Source organism: Myxocyprinus asiaticus, chromosome 23, assembly GCF_019703515.2.
Source record: "Myxocyprinus asiaticus isolate MX2 ecotype Aquarium Trade chromosome 23, UBuf_Myxa_2, whole genome shotgun sequence".
Lineage (NCBI taxonomy): Eukaryota > Metazoa > Chordata > Actinopteri > Cypriniformes > Catostomidae > Myxocyprinus > Myxocyprinus asiaticus.
Genome location: NC_059366.1, coordinates 37,573,922 through 37,585,000, shown reverse-complemented (window position 1 = coordinate 37,585,000; position 11,079 = coordinate 37,573,922).

Below are 11,079 nucleotides of genomic sequence, written 5' to 3'. Positions count from 1 at the left end.
TTCTTTGGATCTCGGCATGATGTCTAGCTTTTGAAGATCTTTTGGTCTACTTCACTTTGTCAGGCAAGTCCTATTTAAGTGATTTCTTGATTGAGAACAGGTGTGGCAGTAATCAGGCCTGGGTGTGGCTAGAGAAATTTAACTCAGGTGTGATAAACCACAGTTAAGTTATGTTTTAACAGGTGGGGCAAACACTTTTTCACACAGGGCCATGTAGGTTTGGATTTTGTTTTCCCTTAATAATAACAACCTTCATTTAAAAACTGCATTTTGTGTTTACTTGTGTTATCTTTGACTAATATTTAAACTTGTTTGATGAACCGAAATATTTAAGTGTGACAAACATGCAAAAAAATAAGAAATCAGGAAGGGGCAAACACTTTTTCACACCACTGTATATATATATATATATATATATATATATATATATATATATATATATATATATATATATATATATTGACATGGGGCAAATGAAAAGGCACATGGAATTATTAACTAGATGTGAAAATCCAATCAATGCACAAATGAATGTACTTGTACAATGGACAACCCTACTGCAGAATATTTTATATTATTATATCTAGACTATATCTTGCGTCTTCGTTACCTTCATATATTAGGGATACTATGGACTTTATTGATATCATTCGATCTGTGCAATTGCCCGCTACACCTGTTCTTTTAGTGACTATAGATGTGGAATCGCTTTATACTAATGTTCCATTTGAAGGTCTTATAGCAGCAGAGTTTTATTTAAATAAATGGTCTTGCAAGGTTCCCTGCACTTTATATAACTGATTTGATTAAATTGGTGCTGTCACATAAGTATTTTCTTTTCGGATCTGATTTTTATTTACAGGTTTCTGGAGTCAGCATGGGTTATAAAATGGACCCTAGTTTTGCCTTTCTATTCTGTGGTTTATTTGAACAACAATTCGTGTACAGTCAAGAATGTAATTTTTTTCATATGGAGTGGTACAGAGTCCCAGTAACAGGAACTTGACCGTCTTGTTAATGATAGCAGTTGTGCATTAAAATTTACTATTGAGTTTCATCGTGATAGAATGAATTTTCTAGATGTTTATATCAACAATACCGCAACTGGTCTTGAAACAAGTCTATACTGTAAACCCACTGACCGCAATACGTTACTACATGGGTCTTCTTACCACTCTGTTCCAGTTAAGCGTTCTTTACCTATTTCTCAATTTAGCCATTTCCAGAGGATCTGTAGTAGAGATGATGACTACCAGCATCAATCAAATATTCTGTCAGATAGGTTTAGACAAAGAACCTACCCTGAGGAGTGGATTCAATCTGCTGCGGATCATTTCAAAAACATGTCACAACAAGAATGTCTCATAAAAAAACTAGAAAAACAAAACAAGTCAATTGTTACATCTAATATTCACCATTGGCTAAGGAAATAGAAGGCATTATTCAGAAACATTGGTACATTGTCATTGGTACATGACACCCACCTCAAAAAGTGTTTTGAAAAACCACCTCGTTTGGTGTATAAAAGACCTCCCTACTTACGCAATATGTAAGTTGGGTTGGGTTTCGGAAGGAAATTGGTACTTTAATTCACCAAAGTGGCAATCAACTGATCACAAAGTATAGTCAGGACATTACTGATGTAAAAAACAGCACCATCACTATTTGAAAAAAGTCATTTTTGATCAAATCTAGACAGGCTCCATTTCCAGCAGCCATCACTCCAACACCTTATCCTTGAGTAATCATGCTAAATTGCTAATTTGGTACTAGAAAATCACTTGCCATTATATCAAACACAGTTGAAAGCTATTTGGTTCGTTAAATGAAGCTTAACATTGTCTTTGTGTTTGTTTTTGAGTTGCCACAGTATGCAATAGACTGGTATGTCTTAAGGTCAATATTAGGTCAAAAATAGCAAAAAAAGAAAGGCCTTCTCTAGAAACTCATCAGTCAATCATTGTTTTGAGGAATGAAGTCTATATAATACTTGAAATTGCCAAAAAAAAAAACTGAAGATTTCATACAAAGGTGTACACTACAGTCTTCAAAGACAAAGGACAACTGGATCTTACAAGGACAGAAAGAGATGTGGAAGGCCCAGATACAACTAAACAAGAGGATAAGTACATCAGAGTCTCTAGTTTGAGAAATAGACGCCTCACATGTCCTCAGCTGACAGCTTCATTGAATTCTACCCGCTCAACACCAGTTTCATGTACAACAGTAAAGAGAAGACTCAGGGGTGCAGGCCTTATGGGAAGAATAGCAAAGAAAAGCCTCTTTTGAAACAGAAAAACAAAAAGAAAAGGTTAGAGTGGGCAAAGAAATACAGACATTGGACAACAAATAATTGGAAAAGAGTGTTATGGATCTTAACCCCACTGAGCTTTAGTTGGATCAGCTAGACTATAAGGTGCGTGAGAAGTGCCCGACAAGACAGCCACATATATGGCAAGTGCTACAGGAAATGTGGGGTGAAATGTCACCTGAGTATCTGGAAAAACTGACAGCTAGAATTCCAAGGATCTGCAAAGCTGTCATTGCTGCACATGGAGGATTTTTTGATGAGAATTCTTTGAAGTAGTTTAAGAAGTTCTGAACATTTATTTCCCCCCAAACTTTAATAGTAATTTTTCACATTATTAATGTCCTGATGAAAGATCCTTAAATGCCACTTTGGTGAATAAAAGTACTGTGAATAAAAGTAATCTGTACATTATTCCAAACTTTTGGCCACCAGTGTATATATATATATATATATATATTCTTGTATGCCTTTTTTATTTATTTATTTTTATTCAATTTGATTGTTTATTCTCTTTTTGCATGTTTAGGCATCAAAACATTTTTTTTCTCTGGATAATCATGTGATGTGTATTGATTGATTGTTCTGGGGTATATAAGGGCAGACCTTTGAATGTTTTTATTGTCTGATGAAGCTCCATAGGCTCAAAATGTCACCTTAGGTGAGAACACTATAATAAATGATCTATATTTATACTATAATAAATCTTTTTTTCTGATGCCTGTTTGCTGTTTCTGATGCCTAATTGCCGTTGGATGTGCGTGCTTTTGTTCAATTATTCTTAATGGAGAAAAGTAACCTTTAGAGAAAACAAGCTCACTGTGGGGGCCAGTTCCCGTCTGGCTAAACAGCATGTATATAATGCCAATATTAGTTATTTGTGTGCAGTGCATGTAATTAAAATTAGTAAACTATATAAGTGTTAAGGGCCTGTTTTTAAACAAAGATTTTGTATGAACTTTAAGATTGTCTTTGAAGTCCTTCCTGGATTAACTGTTTAAAAAAAAAAAAACTTTATAAATACTAACATGCAATTTTTGTGCTATATACTGTATATGTTTGTCACACTGCAGGACCATTTAAAATGAACAACTAATTACAAATAGAGGAAAAACTTAAAAGAAATGGTGACCAATTACAGGACCTAAGATGTACTCTTTTACTTTCCCATATATTCATATACATTTCCATCTTAAAAAATCATGAACATGTCATGTGTCATACATACAATTTATATTTGTCTACAAAACAAGCATTTAATCAAAAGTGTTGATATAAAAACATGAAAAAAACATTCAGTCAAGTCTGGCACTATAAAATATATATACATACAGACATACAGTACATACACACGCTAACAACAACAATGACCTGTGTTGTGATGTGTGACACATGGGGTGAACAAGCACATTCTCCTTTGGTTTTCGTTGTTTTAACCTTATTTCCTTTGAATCACACACTTATCTTTAAAAATGCAGGAGGAGATGACAGGCATCTGTTTTTATCAGTTATCTTCATTCATCTTTAAACGGAATAGATATTCTTCTGCCAAACACAAAGGTGAAAAAAAGGACTTTCTCATGCAATAGGGTTTTTAGATCCAAGAATGAGGCTGCGTTCTGGGTCAAGGAGTTTTTCCAAACAATACTTTAAAAGTGTTTCTGTTCTGATTGATTTCCTGCTGAAAGGGAGTCACAGACAGTGGGCTGTTGGATTGAATGTAAAGTTCACAATCTCAGACTACCACAGGACTTACTGTTTGCCTTGCATTTACAGAACAGCAACATCATACTCTGAGGAGATTGAATTGCATTACTGAAAATGAAATTTCATTCAGTTCAGTTCATTTGGTTTCTCATAGTATAAACTGGAGACAAACTGGAGACATAAAACGAGTGTGTGTAGTCAGGTTTTGCCTACATTGTGGGGACCAAAACACCTAAAATCACCAATATTTTGGGGAGCAGCCAATGGTTCTCACAAGGAAAATGGCTTAATTATCATAATAATGTCTTAACAAAAATGTAAACATTCAGAAATGTTTGTGGGAGGATTAGGGGATAGAAAATATCATTAGCTCAGAATAAAAACAATAGAACTCACTGGAAAGTCCTCACCATGATAAAAATAAATAAATGTGTGCTTGTTTGTTCTTGTACTCTGCTCTCATCTCTCACGGCATATTAACCTCTCTGCCCTCTGTCCAATGGGAGCCACCACAAACATTCCCAATGAAAAATATTTGGGTCTGTCAGCTTGAGCTGTTAACATGATCTGTTTCTGCACAAGGTGATACTTACAAAGGGACTCTGCTTTAAAAAAAAATTAACATAGGCTGTTTAACGTCGTCCCCCCCATTTAAAATTTTGGGGGCATTTTTTGTTACTTTCCATGTAAAAAATGTAATTTTTAATTTCTTGCCCTGAGCCCCTGTTAATTTCTGACCCTGCTTCCAACTTAACAAACCTCATTTTAGTCATGACAACACTCAAGCTGTCACAGAAAGATTTAGCATGTTAATGTGTGTATGAAATATTGATAGGATATTGGTCTTGGTGGACAAGATCTGCTAAAGTACACTGCTGCTGCTGTCTGCTGATGCTGCTGCTGCTGATACAGAGTACTGAGACTTGCCAATGCTAGAAAATGCACAGTCATACTGAGTTAAGCATATTGAACATGCAGCTGCTCCACAATTAGAAAAAACAAACAAGTGACATGCTGCATCGAGCATGTAGGATCATTCTGCTGCACAAATAGACATTATAAACAATCAACCAACAAAGCAGGGAAGCTGCACAAATCTCATAACACAAACCCCCAACCGAGCAGATCTATTGCCAAGACTTATGTACTGCTGCTGCTCCAAAGAGCCATGTGCACCGAGTGTATGCTAGCTAGGTGTGCCTTGGCCACTGGCCAAATAGCATAATGCTAATAAACAAAATTTCTATGTGTGCCATGACCTGCTTGGCTGAACGGTTTAAACGGCTAATGACCTAACTCGTAATGTTTACCTGAACCAGAAAAGCCCAGAGTTTGTTTAATTAGTGACTTAATACCAAAATATACTTTGCGTGTCCTGCGGACCGCTCCGCGCACGGTGTGTGTGACGTAAATTTCATCATAATCCACACGAGGCGGCCATATTTTCTCGACTTGCAGTCGCGGTCATCGTCTGTGTGAATCATTGGCGCATGCAGCAGTCATTGACACTACTAAAAGAGTATCACAAAGAAGTTGTACTGGGCATGCGTCAAACGCGTCTGTATTCGCTCACGGTCAGAAGAGTATACTTACAAAGGCAACGCGGTCAACCAGGAGAGAGCCGATTCGGAACACGCAAAAATGAAGTATAATAGTACTTTAGACCAGTAATGTGTGGATCTATATAATCTAATGATCTAAGGTTCTAAGAGATGTGTGCCAGTCAGATTTGGTAATGGCATACCTTGTTAAAGACACGCTTCTATGTGTCATGGCCAAAAGCAGACTTTTCTGTGCAAGCTAATATAATAAAAGCCCCGGCAAACCACCTGAGCAAATAGCATTTTCAAAGAAAAAAAAAAATTCCTACATGTGCTGCAGTGAAACCAGCTTGTCTGCAAAGCTGAGCAACTTAAATGTTACACAAAGAGAGAGACGCAAGTTGATTGGCAGCCAGATTGCATGTCAAAGGACCAATCAGCCTACACCATGCGAGAGAGAGAGAGAGAGAGAGAGAGGAGAGAGAGGCAGGAAACCCCAGATAGAAAATCACTCCTACACCAGCTATTTAAATAATAGACTTGATGGATGAGGGAATAAATATAATTTGGGACAAGGGTGGCACAAAGGCGATTGTATGCAGCAAGAGACTCAAGCACACACATGATTTCACTACAATGTTAAAAAAAAAAAAAAAAAAAAAGTATGTATTGAACAGGGGATACAATTGGTTAGCTTATGTCAATATATTATTTCTAAATCCCTTAACTTATGGGATAGTTCATCCAAAAATGAAAATTCTGTCATCATAAACTCACCCTGAATCAGTTTTTTTTCTTGGACTACTAAAGGAGATGTCAGGCAGAATGTTCAAACTGAATGTATTTGAATGTATTTATTGACCAAACAGGGGTGTCACGCTCCAAAATGTAGTGACCGACCGATATGGGTTTTTTAATGGCTGATGCCGATATCCAGAGAGCAGTGTGGCCGATAGGCCGATATAATGCCAATATATCACACAATTTAATATAGTAAATAACATAAACAAAAAATGTATAAAAAATGAACAAACTCTTATTTAGCACTATATTTACTCAGTTTCACACTAAACTTTAACTTTGTAAAAAATAATCTAAGAAAATAATATTGTATTTTAAATGGTAGGTTGCAGTCTCTTCTGATTTCTGTTTAGTCATTAAATTTTAGTAATTTATGTGCACATGAAGAAATTGTTAATATATTAGAAGATGCAAATAACAGTACACACAGTAGACCAGCAACCATGGATGGCATGTCCACGTTAGCAATCGCATTTTCTCAAAAAATACAGAATCAAATTAATTGCACATACAGTGCACAGTGAATATGGAATTTACTCACTGCACACGTGAAGCGCTTTTACTTTGAAGTTGCATTAACGCACTTGTGCACATCCAGAGTGAGCAACAATCTCCTGACATTTTAAATGGCATGGATCGCCTGCTTGGATTGTCAGGGACTGACCGTCATGATTTGTGAATCAGAGGAACTTCTAATCCTGAAGTTTTTTACTCTGGCTGATGGAATACGAGCTGCAGAGGAAGATATTAGATGAGCGCTCGATATGCACATATTTGCAGATGGTATATGATATTAGCTTTATTAATATTTGCCTTTATATCATTAGACTAGACAGTTAAAAATTACAGGGAACTGTTGAGGATAGAGAGAGGGAGAATGAAACAAGCGAGCACTTTAACATTATGAGCTCAAACGCGTCTGCCGCGGCTCTGATATGTGGACCGTTTAAATGACACTATTGCACACCGGTCTATTATTGTACTAACACGATGGCATGTAACAACAAAACGGACTGTGACTGGTCGTTTAAATGTCTCAGTCGCTTCACATGCAAGCAGGTGATTCTCAGCGCCTCAAGAAACAAATCGGCCAAAGGCGAAAATTTATCACTAATGCGATAATTACAAAATTCAGAATATCGGGCGATTTATCGGCTTCTGCGATATATCGGTCAACCACTACCAAAATGGCAAAAAAATAAAAAAATAAATCAAGTATAAAAATAGCACGTATGAAGCCATACAATAGCTTTAAGAGAGTGACAGACAAAAATGTATGGCAAAAAGTGGCCCAATTTATCAGAATTTATCCACATTTAGAGACAAATGCTCTTGGACATGTTGATAGTATTCAATGACAGGAGGAATAACTAATTAATTGGGTTATTATTGTCCCCATAGTCATCAACTTTACGAACAGTAGATCCAAACAATTACTGATTCCATCAAGCCTTTACTGACGACATCCTGAAATAGCAACAGCCCATCTGAACCGGAAAAGATGATCCTTGTGAGGATGATAATTACTTAGTCAGAGGTCAAAGAATAAAAACTGGTACTTGCTCTGTGATGTCCTGTGCCATTATGAGCTCTGTGAAACTGTGTCCATACAGAGATGCTGGAAGCAGGGGAGCTGTACAGCTGAATAAAATACATGCTGATTCTACTGGGAGCCATTAGCAGAAGCCTCGACTTCGAGAGTAAATTAGAGAATGTCTAGGGACTTGCAGTGTTTATTGAAATAATTGAATGTCCCCTAACTACAGTATGTACTTTAGCAGAGGATTGGATGTTAATGCCATGTTAATAGAATGTTTTCTATAACCCTAACCCTGGCCTTAGTCCCTAACCCTACACACTGACCCTAACCCTAACCCTAACTCTAACCTTTATTTCAGCAAATGTATATCTTGTGATTATTTAGCAAATAAGTGCATCATATCAAATATTTAAAATTGAAAGAAATATTTTGGGTTCAAAATTATTTTATTTTTACTTGTCCCTCCTTTTCCTGAAAATATATAAATAAATAAGGTTACAGTGAGGCACTTACAATGGAAGTGAATGGGGCCAATTTTGGGAGGTTTAAATGCAGAAATGTAATGCTTATAATTTAAAAACTCATTAAAAGGCTTTAAAGTTGTTTAAATGGTCGTTTTTGCAGCGGTCTGTTCTAGGGTTTACGTTACATTGTCATGCCCACGAGGCTGTAAAATTGGATATAACTTTACACAGAAAAGGTTAGTAAGTGATTTTATCACACTATAATCATGTTAACATGCATATTGTTTACATCTTGTGGCATACTTTTGAAACAAATTGGCCCCATTCACTTCCATTGTAAGTGCCTCACTTTAACCCAGAGTTTTGTTTTTAAAGAAAAGGAAAGACAAGTCGAAATTAATTTTTGTTGTAATCAACATGCATATGCAACAAATGCTGTCGATTGAGCTTAACTTTTAACTATTAAACCCTGAATATTCTTTAATGTAAATAACTGTTAAAGACATCATATATATATATATATATATATATATATATATATATATATATATACAGTTGTGTTCAAAAGTTTGCATACCCTGGCAGAAATTGTGAAATTTTGGCATTGATTTTGAAAATATTACTGATCATGCAAAAAAACAGCAGACAGTCTTTTATTTAAGGATAGTGATCATATGAAGCCATTTATTATCACATAGTTGTTTGGCTCCTTTTTAAATCATTATGGTAACAGAAATCACCCAAATGGCCCTGATCAAAAGTTTACATACCCTTGAATGTTTGGCCTTGTTTCACAATTTCTGCCAGGGTATGCAAACTTTTGAGCACAACTGTATATTCTTGATACTTGAAAAAATAAATGAGCTGCATGGTCGAGTTGCCAGAAAGAAGCCATTACTGCGCCAATGCCACAAAAAAGCCCGGTTACAATATGCCCGACAACACCTTGACACGCCTCACAGCTTCTGGCACACTGTAATTTGGAGTGACGAGACCAAAATAGAGCTTTATGGTCACAACCATAAGCGCTATGTTTGGAGAGGGGTCAACAAGGCCTATAGTGAAAAGAATACCATCCCCACTGTGAAGCATGGTGGTGGCTCACTGATGTTTTGGGGGTATGTGAGCACTAAAGGCATGGGGAATCTTATGAAAATTGATGGCAAGATGAATGCAGCAAGTTATCAGAAAATACTGGCAGACAATTTGCTCATGGCGATGCTCTTGGACTTTCCAGCACGACAATGACCCTAAGCAGTCATTGTCCATCCTCCGGTGGTTACAGCAGAAAAAGGTGAAGGTTCTGGAGCAGCCATCACAGTCTCCTGACCTTAATATCACCGAGCCACTCTGGGGAGATCTCAAACATGCGGTTCATGCAGGACGACCAAAGACTTTGCAAGACGAATGGGCAGCTATATCACCTGCTAGAATCTGGGGCCTCATAGACCACTATTACAAAAGACTGCATGCTGTCATTGATGCTAAAGGGGGCAGTACACAGTATTAAGAACTAAGGGTATGCAGACATTTGAACAGGGGTCATTTAATTTTTTTTTTGTTGCCATGTTTTGTTTTATGATTGTGCCATTCTGTTATAACCTGAATATGAATCCCATAAGAAATAAAAGAAATATATTTTGCCTGCTCACCCATGTTTTCTTTAAAAATGGTACATATATTACCAATTCTCCAAAGGTATGCAAACTTTTGAGCACAACTCTCTCTCTCTCTCTCTCTCTCTCTCTCTCTCTCTCTCTCTCTCTCTCTCTCTCTCTCTCTCTCTCTCTCTCTCTCTCTCTCTCTCTATATATATATATATATATTTGCAATTATTATGTTTAATACATTAAACTATTTGACCAAATGTAACTATTTATTGAACACTGGTGTCTTTTATCATATTTTGCCATTTTATAACAGCAGTAAACCACTCGGGAATGTGTGTTACAGTGATTTTACCATAGTAAAGCACAGTCTCTTGTTAACTGCTTTAATAGGACGCAATAAGATTAATATGTTCTACCCTTAGAAAAGTTAGCATCAACTTTCAATTAAATTGTTTGGAATGACTCTATTACACAGCAACAATTATAACATAACATAACATCACATTTTTCATGATCCAGTAGAAACTATTTAGTCTCATTGGCCCTTGTCCTTTCCAATCACTGAATGGATTTGTCATCATTCACTGTTGTTTTGCCCTGTGTTTTGCCTCTGTCATCTGTCTCTAGTCTCCCTTGCACTACATTTCCCATAATTCACTGCCCTGATCACTACCTGCTGTTCCCTATTGTTCTCACCTGTTTCATTTACCTCCTTTATCCCTGTGTATATATTGCCCTGATGTTTGTTTTACCTTTGTCAGTTGTTGTGTTTTTCTCCAGTTCATTTTCCAGTTGTTATCTTGTTTGTAGATGTTTGTTTTTGTTTCCCAGTCTTGCTCTGTTCCAGCATTTATCCTGTTTTTGTATTTTGATTTATTTATTTATCATTAAAAGTTTGCTGCACCTAGATCCTTCAGACGTTACAGGATTTCAACACTAATCTTCACAAAAGACGTTTCAATTTTCTCTCCTGTATGCGACTGATTTCTATCAGAGATGAGTCTGTTCTACCTCTCCGTGTGTCCCCTGCAGGACCTACAAGTACCCACCAGGGCCCTCTCACTGTTTAAGCATTTGGTGTGATTTCCCACTAGCCTGTAATGTGATG